The 10775-nt window shown below is 49.4% G+C and overlaps 1 non-coding gene across 1 annotated transcript; it reads right to left on the bottom strand.

Annotated features, from left to right (window-relative positions):
* On the bottom strand, window positions 1-163 carry LOC139278569 (U1 spliceosomal RNA). Its single transcript, XR_011596306.1, has one exon. It is a non-coding gene; the product is annotated as a U1 spliceosomal RNA (small nuclear RNA).
* Between the last annotated feature and the right edge of the window lie 10612 nt (window positions 164-10775).

Genomic DNA, 10775 nt, shown 5'->3' with positions numbered 1-10775 from the left:
CAGGGGAGAGTGCAGACACAGTCCCACACTACCACAAATGTTACAGTCGAGTATCCCACATTTGGGGACATCGCAGGCTCCAGCACACCCCAAGTGCAATGGGCTAGCCTCATCCTGGGAGCTTGTTTATTGTTTCACAAATATACTTTATTCATATAAAAATATTCACAATACATTGTAAAATACCTTGTGGTCAGCAATTCCGTACAATTCGATTGGACGCTGACAGCAATTCCATACAATGCACTAGCGTACATTTCATTTCAAGGTACAGTTTAGTACAATCCGTAAATCACGTTACATGTAGTACTGAGCAAATAAGGGTATTACATGGAGCAGGTAAGGACAGGTTTACATTACATTTCGGGATACATTTCAATACCGATGACCAATCATGTTACAGGTAGCACTGTGCAGATGAAAGCAGCACACAGAACGGATGAGAATACATTTATATTTCTTTACAAGTTACTAAACAGTGCAGAACTTTCATTATACATGACACTACACAGGTGTTTTCAGATCATGGTGCTCTATGTATACAACAAGTTTACAAGTACAGCCCGAGGGGAGTTTTATATTGATTCCAGCCCCTGGGTTTACCGTGGTGGAAGGACTTTAAACTGTGGCCCTTCCCCACCGTGCCTTTGCGGCGACTGCACCAATTGTTAGTGTGTCCCTCAGCACGTACTCCTGGATCTTGGATTGTGCCAGTCTGCAACACGCAGACGTGGACATCTCCTTGCTCTGGAAGACCAGCAAGTTTCGGGAAGACCAAAGTGCGTCTTTCACTGAGTTAATGGCCCTCCAGCAGCAGATGATGTCTGTCTCGGTGTGTGTCCCTGGGAACAGCCCATAGAGCACAGAGTCCTGTGTTACGGAGCTGCTTGGGATGAACCTCGACAGCAACCACTGCATCTCCATCCAGACCTGCCTTGCAAAGGGGCAATCCCGAAGGAGATGGATGACAGTCTCGTCTGCACCACAGCCAACTCTGGGGCAGAGTGCCGTGTCTCTGAAACCCCGGCTGTGTATGAAGGATCTGACGGGTAGGGCCCTCCTCACCACCAACCAAGCCACATCTTGGTGCTTGTGTGAAAGCTCTGGCGATGAGACATTCTTCCAAACGAGTTCGACAGTCTGCTCGGGGAACCACCCGACAGGATCCATCATCTCCTTCTTCTGTAGGGTGTCCAGGACCTTGCGTGCTGACCACTGCTTTATGGCCTTGTGGTCAAAGGTGTTTTTCTTGAAAAACTTTCCCACGAAGGACAGGTGGACAGACATGGTCCAACTTGTGGGGGCGTTTCGCAGCAGCGTGGCCAGACCCATCCTTCGCAACACCGGGGACAGGTAGAACCTCAGCACGTAGTGACACTTGGTGTTTGTGTACCGGGAGTCTGTGCACAGCTTGATGCAGCCGCACACAAAGGTGGCCATCAGGATGAGGGCCACGTTCGGAACATCCTTTCCTCCACTGTCCAGAGATTTGTACATCGTGTGTCTGCGGACACGGTCTATTTTGGATCTCCAGACAAAGTGGAAGACGGCCCGGGTGACTGCCGCAGCACAGGAGCGTGAGATAGGCCAGACCTGTGCCACGTACAACACCGAGAGCACCTCACTCCTGATGACCAGGTTCTTTCCTGCGATGGAGAGGGAGTGCAGCTTCCACCATCCCAGTTATTGTTTCACTTTGGTGATACGCTCTTCCCAGTTTTTGGCGCACGCCCCGTCCACTCCGAACCATATTCCCAACACCTTCAGGAAATCTGGCTTAACGGTGAAGGGAATAAAGGATCGGTCGGCCCAGCTCCCAAAGAACATGGCCTCGCTTTTGCTGTGATTAACCTTTGCCCCCGAGGCCAGTTCAAACTGGTCACAGATTGTGAGCAATCCGCAGACCGACTGCGGATCAGAGCAAAAGATGGCGATGTCGTCCATGTACAGGGAGGTCTTGACCTGAGCACCTCCGCTGCCTGGGATCATCACCCCTCTAATGCCCGCATCCTTCCTGATGGACCCGGTAAGGGGCTCGATACAGCACACAAACAAGACAGAGGAGAGGGGACAGGCTTGCCTGACTCCAGACCTGATCGGAAAGCTTTCAGTTTCCCACCCGTTGATTAGAACTGTGCTACTGATGTCTGTGTAGGGCAGTTGGATCCAATTGTGGATACCCTCCCCAAAGCCCATCTTGGAGAGCAGGTACGTGTGCGATATCCTGTCAAAGGCCTTCTCCTGGTCCAAGCTGATTAAACAGGTGTCCACCCTCCTGTCCCACACGTAGGCGATCGTATCCCTGAGTAGCGAGAGGCTATCAGAGATCTTCCTGCCGGTGACAGCTCAGGTCTGGTCCGGGTGGATCACCAGCTCCAGAGCAGACTTGACCCTGTTGGCGATGACCTTTGACAGGATCTTGTCGTTAACATTGAGCAGCGAGATGGGCCGCCAGTTTTTGATTTCCTCCCTCTCCCCCTTCAGAATGGCAGGCAGTGACTCGTGGGGTACCGCAAGTTTCAGTGCTGGGACCCCAGCTATTTACAATGTATATTGCTGATTTAGACGAAGGAATTGAATGTAATATCTCCAAGTTTGCAGATGACACTAAGCTGGGTGGTGGTGTGAGCTGTGAGGAGGATGCTAAGAGGCTGCAGGATGCATGGCAGATGCAGTATAATGTGAATAATTGTGAGGTTATCCAAGTTGGTGGCAAAAACACGAAGGCAGAATATTATCTGAATGGCGGCAGATTAGTAAAAGGGGAGGTGCAACGAGACCTGGGTGTCATGGGACATCAGTCATTGAAAATTGGCTTGCAGGTACAGCAGGCAGTGAAGAAAGTAAATGGCATGTTGGCCTTCATAGATAGGGGATTTGAGTATAGGAGCAGGGAGGTCTTACTGCAGTTGTACAGGGCCTTAGTGAGGCCTCACCTGGAATACTGTGTTCAGTTTTGGTCTCCTAATCTGAGGAAGGACATTCTTGAGGGAGTGCAGCGAAGGTTCACCAGACTGATTCCCGGGATGGCGGGACTGACATATGAGGAGAGACTGGATCGACTGGGCATGTATTCACTGGAGTTTAGAAGAATGAGAGGGGATCTCATAGAAACATATAAAATTCTGATGGGACTGGATAGGTTAGATGCAGGAAGAATGTTCCCGATGTTGGGGAAGTCCAGAACCAGGGGTCACAGTCTAAGGATAAGGTAAGCCATTTAGGAACGAGATGAGGAGAAACTTCTTCACTCAGAGAGTAGTTAACCTGTGAAATTTCCTGCCGCAGAGAGTTGTTGATGCCAGTTCATTGGATATATTCAAGAGGGAGTTAGATATGGCCCTTACGGCTAAAGGGATCAAGGGGTATGGAGAGAAAGCAGGAAGGGGTACTGAGGGAATGATCAGCCATGATTTTATTGAATGGTGGTGCAGGCTCGAAGGGCTGAATGGCCTACTCCTGCACCTATTTTCTATGTTTTGTTTAGCATGTGTTTTTGGTGTAAAAATAATGCACCAGTACCTGTTTGGGTTTCGCTTCGAGCTGGAAACCGATCGCAAGCCGCTTATATCGTTGTTCTCTGAACACAAAGGTATCAATACCAACGCATTGTCCTCCATCCAGAGGTGGGTGCTGACATTATCTGCCTATGATTATGCCATTCGCCATAGACCAGGCACCCACAACTGCACTGATGCATTGAGCCGGTTACCATTCCCCACACCAGAGGTGGAAATGCCAATGCCCGCAGAGCGACTCATGGTCATGGATGCCTTTGAGAGAGAAGGGTCGCCTGTCACTGCTCAACAAGTTAAGACCTGGACCAAGCAGGATCTGACCCTATCGGTTGTAAAACGTTGTGTTCTTAATGGGGACTGGTCGACCATCCCCAAGGAAATGGGTGATGAAACCAAGCCGTACAGCCGTCGCAAAGATGAGCTTTCCATCCAGCCCGACTGTTTACTGTGGGGTAATTGTGTTGTAATGCCCAAGAAAGACAGGGCGAGATTTGTACGGGAGTTACATAGTACGCATCCCGGTATTGTCATGATGAAGACCATCGCCAGGTCCCATGTTTGGCATTGACTCGGACTTAGAGTCACGCGTGCATCAGTGCAGCACCTGCATGCAGTTAAGCAATGCCCCAAAGGAAGCTCCGCTCAGTCTGTGGTCATGGCCATCCAAACCGTGGTCTAGAATCCACATCGACTTTGTGGGCCCCTTCCTCAGTAAAATGTTTTTTGTGGTGGTGGATGCATACTCCAAATGGATGGAATGTGTGATCATATCATCCAGCACTTCCACTGCCACCATTGAGAACCTGAGTGCCATGTTTGCCACACATGGTCTGCCAGACATCATTGTCAGCGACAACGGCCCGTGTTTCACGAGCCTGGAGTTTCAAGAGTTCATGAAACGCAATGGCATAAAACTCGTGAGGTCAGCCCCGTTCAAACCCGCGTCCAATGGTCAAGCGGAGCGGGTAGTTCAAACCATCAAGCAGAGCCTGAAACACGTAACTCACGGTTCCTTGCAGACACGCCTGTCACGCATATTGCTCAGTTACAGGACAAGGCCACACACACTCATCAGGTTCCTGCCTGCAGAACTATTGATGAAGAGAGGTCTCAAAACCAGGCTCTCTCTCGTCCATCCTAATCTTAACGATCATGTTGAAACCCGACGTCAACGCCAACAGTGGTATCACGACCACGCTGCAGTGTCACGCGACGTATCTGTAAATGACCCAGAGTATGTACTTAACCATGGTCAAGGGCCCAAGTGGCTCCTGGTCAATGTCACGGATAAGGAGGGTAACCGGGTGTATATGGTTAAGCTCAAGAATGGGCAGATGTGCAGGAAACACATTGATCAAGTCAAGCTAAGACATAATGACGAACCGGAACAGTTGGAAGAAGACACTGCGAGCTTAGACAACCAACTCACGTCCAGCCATCAGAAGAACCCACTGTGGTCAACGCCCAGCCCCAAGTCTTGAGAGACTCGGAAAGCACTGGGATTGTACTGAGACGGTCAACGAGGGAGCGAAGGGCTCCGGACCATCTCCACTTGTAATATGGACTTGTGCCAAGAACTGGGGGGGTGAATGATGTACTGTATGTACATAAGGTCTGCCCACCACCAGAGGGCGCTACCATCGGAGGTCCGAGTGTCATAGGTACACCCGTGCTGGACCCGGTATATAAGCTGAACTTCTCCTTTGTATCTTCACTTCTGGAAGCTATTAAAGACTGACCAGGTTACACCTGATCGTTCGGGCTCAGAGAGGGGAAAGTGAGAGGGGATGGTGAAAACACGGCAAGGGCTGAGATTGGAAGAAGGGGTGGGATCAGAGGGAAGAAGGTTCCGGAAGGGCGTAGGTGTCCAAGAGTTGTTGAAGTTTACCATCCTTGACACCTGAAAGGAAGGAGAAAAGTTATTTGTTAAAGTGCCGGATGAGGCGAAGGATGAAATGGAACTGTGGACCAGGACAGCTGGGAGATCGAGTGAGTCGGTGCTGCTGTCCACAGCGGGTGTCCAGGGAGGCCTACAAGAGGCCCATCAGTCGGTGGGAGATCGTCATCGGAGAGGAGGGGGAGCGGGTGTCCAGGGAGGCCTACAAGAGGCCCATCAGTCGGTGGGAGATCGTCGTCGGAGAGGAGGGGGAGCGGGTGTCGGGGAGACCTACAAGAGGCCCATCAGTCGGTGGGAGATCGTCATCGGAGAGGAGGGGGAGCGGGTGTCAGGGAGACCTACAAGAGGCCCATCAGTTGGTGGGAGTTCACCGTCGGAGAGGAGGGGGAGCGGGTGTCGCGGAGACCTACAAGAGGCCCATCAGTTGGTGGGAGTTCACCGTCGGAGAGGAGGGGGAGCGGGTGTCGGGGAGACCTACAAGAGGCCCATCAGTCGGTGGGAGTTCACCGTCGGAGAGGAGGGGGAGCGGGTGTCAGGGAGACCTACAAGAGGCCCATCAGTCGGTGGGAGATCGTCATCGGAGAGGAGGGGGAGCGGGTGTTGGGGAGACCTACAAGAGGCCCATCAGTCGGTGGGAGCTCACCGTCGGAGAGGAGGGGGAGCGGGTGTCAGGGAGACCTACAAGAGGCCGACTGGTGCAGCTGCAGCAGGGAGAGAAGGCAAAAAAGAAGTCGAATGAAATAGAAGGGTGACCTCAGAGCCAAGGGGGTACGTGATTGGCTGGTGATTGGTGAGTAGTTTTTATTTTTCTTTTCTTTATCAGTAAGTAATCTTTTAGCATTGTTGTTGCCAAACTAAGTTAATCTAAGGGTTAAGTCACGGCAGGAGAGCTCGGGCACGTGTTATGCTCCTCCTGCACTATGTGGGAAGTCAGGGGCACTTCCCGTGTCCCTGACGACTACATCCACCTGCAGCACCTGACAGACCGCATTGCGGCACCGGAGCTGTGGGTGGATTTACTCTGGAGCATCCGCGATGCTGAGGATGTCGTGAATAGCATGTTTAGTGAGTTGGTCACACCACAGGTAAAGGGTACACAGCCAGATAGTAAATGGGTGCCCAGCAGGAAGAGCAGTGCAAGGAAGGTAGTGCAGAGGTCCCCTGTGGTCATCCCCCTGCAAAACAGATACGGGGAGGGCAACAGCAGCCAAGTTCATGGCACTGTGGGTGGCTCTGCTGCATAGGAGGGCAGGAAAAAGGGTGGGGGAGCTATAGTGGTAGGGGATTCTATTGTAAGTGGGATAGACAGACGTTTCTGTGGCCGCAACCGAGATTCCAGGATGGTATGTTGCCTCCCTGGTGCAAGGGTCAAGGATGTCTCGGAGTGGGTGCAGGACATTTTGAAGAGGGAGGGTGAACAGCCAGTTGTCGTGGTGCATATCGGTAGCAAAGATATAGGTAAAAAAACGGGATGAGGTCCTACAAGACGGATTTAAGGAGCTATGAGCTAAATTAAAAAGTAGGACCTCAAAGGTAATAATCTCAGGATTGCTACCAGTGCCACATGCTAGTCAGAGTAGGAATCGCAGGATAGCTCAGATGAATACGTGGCTTGAGGAGTGGTGCACAAGGGAGGGATTCAAATTCCTGGGACATTGGAACCGGTTCTGGGGGAGGTGGGACCAGTACAAACCGGACGGTCTGCACCTGGGCAGGACCAGAAGAAATGTCCGAGGGGGAATGTTTGCTCGTGCTGTTGGGGAGGGGTTAAACTAATATGGCAGGGGGATGGGAACCTATGCAGGGAGACAGAGGGAAGTAGAATGGGGGCAGAAGCAAGAGATAGAAAGAAGAAAAGTAAAAGTGGAGGGCAGAGAAACCTAAGGCAAAAAGCAAAAAGGGCCACATTACAGCAAAATTCTAAAGGGGCAAAGTGTGTTCGAAAGACAAGCCTGAAGGCTCTGTGCTTCAATGCGAGGAGTATTCGGAATAAGGTGGACGAATTAACTGCGCAGATAGCAGTTAACGGATATGATGTAATTGGCATCACGGAGACATGGCTCCAGGGTGACCAAGGCTGGGAACTCAACATCCAAAGCTATTCAACATTTAGGAAGGTTAGACAGAAAGGAAAAGGAGGTGGGGTGGCATTGTTGGTTAAAGAGGAAATTAATGCAATAGTAAGGAAGGACATTAGCCTGGATGATGTGGAATCGGTATGGGTGGAGCTGCGGAATACCAAAGGGCAGAAAACGCTAGTGGGAGTTGTGTACAGACCACCAAACAGTAGTAGTAAGGTTGGGGACAGCATCAAACAAGAAATAAGGGATGTGTGCAATAAAGGTACAGCAGTTATAATGGGGAACTTTAATCTATATATTGATTGGGCTAACCAAACTGGTAGCAATACAGTGGAGGAGGATTTCCTGGAGTGTATTAGGGATGGTTTTCGAGACCAATATGTCGAGGAACCAACCAGAGAGCTGGCCATCCTAGACTGGGTGATGTGTAATGAGAAAGGACTAATTAGCAATCTTGTTGTGCGAGACCCCTTGGGGAAGAGTGACCATAATATGGTAGAATTCTTTATTAAGATGGAGAGTGACACAGTTAATTCAGAGACTAGGGTCCTGAACTTAAGGAAAGGTAACTTTGATGGTATGAGGCGTGAATTGGCGAGAATATACTGGCGAGTGATACTTAAAGGGTTGACAGTGGATAGGCAATGGCAAACATTTAAAGATCACATGGATGAACTTCAACAATTGTACATCCCTGTCTGGAGTAAAAATAAAACGGGGAAGGTGGCTCAACCGTGGTTAACAAGGGAAATTAAAGAAGTGTTAAATCCAAGGAAGAGGCATATAAATTGGCCAGAAAAAGCAGCAAACCTGAGGACTGCGAGAATTTTATAATTCAGCAGAGGAGGACAAAGGGTTTAATTAGGAGGGGGAAAATAGAGTATGAGAGGAAGCTTGCTGGGAACCTAAAAATTGACTGCAAAAGCTTCTATAGATATGTGAAGAGAATAAGGTTAGTGAAGACAAATGTAGGTCCCTTGCAGTCAGATTCAGGTGAATTTATAATGGGGAACAAAGAAATGGCGGACCAGTTAAACAAATACTTTGGTTCTGTCATCACGAAGGAAGACATAAATAACCCTCTGGAAATACTAGGGGACCGAGGATCTAGTGAGAAGGAGGAACTGAAGGAAATCCTTATTAGGTGGAAAATTGTGTTAGGGAAATTGATGGGATTGAAGGCCGATAAATCCCTGGGGCCTGATAGTTTGCATCCCAGAGGACTTAAGGAAGTGGCCCGAGAAATCATGTATGCATTGGTGATCATTTTACATTCCTTTTCAGAATGGGAGGCAGTGACTAGTGGGGTGCCACAGGACTCAGTGCTGGGACTCCAGCTATTTACAATATACAATAATGATTTGGATGAGGGAATTGAGTGTAATATCTCTCAGTTTGCAGATGACACTAAACTGGGTGTCAGTGTGAGCTGTGAGGAGGATGCTTAAAGGCTGCAGGGTGACTTGGACAGGTTAGGTGAGTGGGCAAATGCATGGCAGATGCAGTATAATGTGGATAAATGTGAGGTTATCCACTTTGGTGGCAAAAACACGAAGGCTGAATATTATCTGAATGGCGGCAGATTAGGAAAAGGGGAGGTGCAACGAGACCTGGGTGTCATGGTACATCAGTCATTGAAAGTTGGCATGCAGGTACAGCAGGCAGTGAAGAAGGCAAATGGTATGTTGGCCGTCATAGCGAGAGGATTTGAGTATAGGAGCAGGGAGGTCTTACTGCAGTTGTATAGGGCCTTGATGAGGCCTCACCTGGAATATTGTGTTCAGTTTTGGTCTCCTAATCTGAGGAAGGACGTTCTTACTATTGAGGGAGTGCAGCGAAGGTTCACCAGACTGATTCCGGATGGCAGGACTGACATATGAGGAGAGACTGGATCGACTGGGCCTGTATTCACTAGAGATTAGAAGGATGAGAGGGGATCTCATAGAAACATATAAAATTCTGACGGGACTGGACAGGTTAGATGCAGGAACAATGTTCCCGATGTTGGGGAAGTCCAGAACCAGGGGACATAGTCTAAGGATAAGGATTAAGCCATTTAGGACTGAGATGAGGAGAAACCTCTTCACTCAGAGAGTTGTTAACCTGTGGAATTCCCTGCCGCAGAGAGTTGTTGATGCCAGTTCATTGGATATATTCAAGAGGGAGTTAGATATGGCCCTTACGGCTAAAGGGATCAAGGGTTATGGAGAGAAAGTGGGAAAGGGGTACTGAGGGAATGATCAGCCATGATCTTATTGAATGGTGGTGCAGGCTCGATGTTTCTATATTTCTATGTTTATATCTCTCCCAGTCCCCTGGATCTATACTTCTGTCTGCTCTTTTCTTTGCTTTGATGTTATGTCTCAGCTCTTTTATCGGTTAGGGCTGTTTTATTTGGTGAGAACATAAGAACATAAGAATTAGGAACAGGAGTAGGCCATCTAGCCCCTCGAGCCTGCTCCGCCATTCAACAAGATCATGGCTGATCTGGCCGTGGACTCAGCTCCACTTACCCGCCCGCTCCCCATAACCCTTAATTCCCTTATTGGTTAAAAATCTATCTATCTGTGATTTGAATACATTCAATGAGCTAGCCTCAACTGCTTCCTTGGGCAGAGAATTCCACAGATTCACAACCCTCTGGGAGAAGAAATTCCTTCTCAACTCGGTTTTAAATTGGCTCCCCCGTATTTTGAGGCTGTGCCCCCTAGTTCTAGTCTCCTCGACCAGTGGAAACAACCTCTCTGCCTCTATCTTGTCTATCCCTTTCATTATTTTAAATGTTTCTGAAAGATCACCCCTCATCCTTCTGAACTCCAACGAGTAAAGACCCAGTCTATTCAATCTATCATCATAAGGTAACCCCCTCATCTCTGGAATCAGCCTCGTGAATCGTCTCTGTACCCCCTCCAAAGCCAGTATATCCTTCCTTAAGTAAGGTGACCAAAACTGCACGCAGTACTCCAGGTGCGGCCTTATCAATACCCTATACAGTTGCAGCAGGACCTCCCTGCTTTTGTACTCCATCCCTCTCGCAATGAAGGCCAACATTCCATTCGCCTTCCTGATTACCTGCTGCACCTGCAAACTAACTTTTTGGGATTCATGCACAAGGACCAATTGTGGAGCAGCAGAGGTGTGTCCTGCTGAGTTGGAGCTGTGAGCAGTGAGTGGAGCTGCTAGCAACTTGAGCTCCTGCCTGGAGAGCCCTGAGACCAGCCCAGGAACAGAAGGAAGGAAGGGGCTTCACCTTCAACTTCTATCCAGAGGGAGAGGAGG

The sequence above is a fragment of the Pristiophorus japonicus genome, chromosome 1 (assembly GCF_044704955.1).
Source record: "Pristiophorus japonicus isolate sPriJap1 chromosome 1, sPriJap1.hap1, whole genome shotgun sequence".
Lineage (NCBI taxonomy): Eukaryota > Metazoa > Chordata > Chondrichthyes > Pristiophoridae > Pristiophorus > Pristiophorus japonicus.
This window is presented reverse-complemented; position numbering and strand designations above follow the sequence as displayed.